The sequence below is a fragment of the Camelina sativa genome, chromosome 4 (genome assembly GCF_000633955.1).
Source record: "Camelina sativa cultivar DH55 chromosome 4, Cs, whole genome shotgun sequence".
Classification (NCBI taxonomy): domain Eukaryota; kingdom Viridiplantae; phylum Streptophyta; class Magnoliopsida; order Brassicales; family Brassicaceae; genus Camelina; species Camelina sativa.
This window is the reverse complement of record NC_025688.1, coordinates 1520542-1523106: the sequence shown is the minus strand read 5'-3', so window position 1 is coordinate 1523106 and position 2565 is coordinate 1520542. Positions and strand designations below refer to the sequence as shown.

General features: G+C 30.8%; 1 long non-coding RNA gene across 1 annotated transcript; it reads left to right on the top strand.

Annotated features, from left to right (window-relative positions):
• On the top strand, positions 7 to 525 carry LOC109132572. The gene is made up of 2 exons (XR_002037596.1): positions 7 to 215; positions 295 to 525. It is a non-coding gene; the product is annotated as an uncharacterized LOC109132572 (long non-coding RNA).

Genomic DNA, 2565 nt, shown 5'->3' with positions numbered 1-2565 from the left:
TTTCATAGGAAGGGTTAAGAAAAAATGCAGAAAATATACAAAGAATTAAAGAGGTGATGATAGAAAAAAAATTGTGGAAGGAAGGAGGGAAAGAGCTAAGGAGAAGTGCATCTAACATGAAGCAAGACTTTTACTTAATCATCCAAGCAAAGCCTCCTAAGGATAGACCTCTTTTTAGGTCTCTTTATTCCTCTCTCTTCAATTCTATCACCAAGGTACATATTCTTCATTTTGGTCTCACACCACTATATACTCATTACTATTAATAAACTATATATACTTTGAAAATTGTAGATGGATTATGCAGCAAGAGATGAAGATGAAATTAAGGTATTGGAGTACTATAAGAATATTGTTGCGATCCTCGATGACATCTTTCGTCGAATTTAGTTTCGAACATAAATATTAATTTAGGAAATCGAGTCCCATTTGTTGTCATGTTCTTTCTTGTCTTTCCAAAGGAAAACACTAGTTGAAATACGAAGTGACAAGATAAAAAGTTGGCAAATGTTTTTTTGTATTATTTATCTAGTCATCTTGAGACAGTTACCTACCTACATAAGAAAACTCATAGCTTATGTGAACAACCGTTCAAAAAGAGCTAAAGACGTACGTACCATTACCAATGCAATCGGATTTCATGATATACTAAGTATTCATGTATTTGTATATAAATATTATTATCTAAATTCAAGACGTAATAATAAATAGAATTACATATTTTTTTTTCTTGTTTAAAACAAAAGGTGCGTATATACGTACGCACAACAATGACCATTCACACACAAACAAAATGATTAAGTACATTTCCTTCTTAAGTTGAGATATGTGAAGGTGGGAGAGCTTGTGTGTATAATTTGAAAAATTTAAAACAAGAAAAGAAAATATTCTTATAAATAGAGTATAAGGATTCACCATGATTTTTTTGGTTTATTATTCACAATCCTTGATTAATATTTTTTTGGTTTATTATTCACAATTATTGTATTAAATTCATTTTGTTTGTTCAAAATATGTACTAACTAGTTATGAATTAAAAAACTTTAAAACTAATAATATAAAAGAGACAAGGGGTAAAAAGAGCTTAACCATGATCATTATGATACCAAATATGTCAATGGATAAAGAATGGGGAGATCATTTTACATTAGACACTGCGGCAGAAGTGTCGCGTGTAGAAATACATGTGGTATCTACAGATGTGAATCAGATCGAGGTTATTCGTCCCAAATACCATGAGCTTGAAGAAACACTACAAAAATCTAAAAAAAAATATGTGAAAAACAAATTTCATGTGTATTGGTGCCTATATACTATGAAATTTGTATATACTATGAAATTAAGGATTTCATGTTATATGGTGAATCCTTGATTATATACTATGAAATTTCATGTTATTCCTTGGTGCGTATATACACATGAAATTTGGTTTTTTGGTAAATACATGGTAAATAGAATTACAAGTTTACAACCAACGCAATATATATAGGAATAACAAACTTACACAGTATCATAATTTATAGTAACTTAATTAGATGAGTTGGTAGATAATGAGCTACCAAGGCACGTTGAAACTCGTTTGAAGAGTCTCTTGACCGTTTGTTATAGGATGCCCCCCACTGATTGATAAAGTAACCTAAAATATTCACATATATTTATTTCATATGTGAATTTGTAAATATAAACACGAGTGTTCATTTTTACTATTTTCACCCAAAAAGACACTGTATGAACCGTATATATATACTCTTTTACGTAACTAATGTTAAATAGTTTGAAAAAATCAGACTCAATAATATACTACAATAAATTCAGAAAATTTACTACAATATTATAATTGCATGGCTAAGTTACATATTTTACCGTATACATATTTATGGTCTTTTTACATATATACGCTAGCTATATATTTGTGTATTTATAGTAAGGTAGCTTTTTCCATTCGCATACAAAAACGGCTTGTTAAGTAAAGCAAAGTTGTGTACCTCATGCTTTCCCCTTAACCAGGCCCGGCCCACCTCTAAAGCAGGTAAAGCATGTGCTTTAGGCCACATATTATATATTAACTATGTGGGTTAGTTAACAAAAACATTTCCTAGCTAAGTTGGTTTTGTATCTTGATAACAAGGTACTTGTCCTTGGTTCGAGTCTCTGTTTCAGCAATCTTGCAATCTTCGTATTTTCTTTAGTTGTATGTATCATATGGGTACAGTTAATATTTATCTATATAAAATACCATGACAAAAATGCTTTAGGCCTCCATATTGCTAAGACCGGCCCTGCCCTTAACGGCCGGCTTTAGTGGTTTTTGTTTTCTTTTTGGCAAATTTCATTTTAACGGAATACGAGCAAATCTAATAGCTTTTCTCTACATCACCAATCTTCTTCAAAGCCCTAAAAGGGAAAGAAGAAAAAAAAGTAAGACATGAAACAAAGCGAAAGATTGTTCGGATTTTCAAAGAAAGATAGCATCTCCTTTTGTCAAAAGCAAGAAAGTGTATATAATACTGTATATATATAGTAGTTGTTTTTTACCCTCTTTTTAGACCCTGAACCAAATAGTGA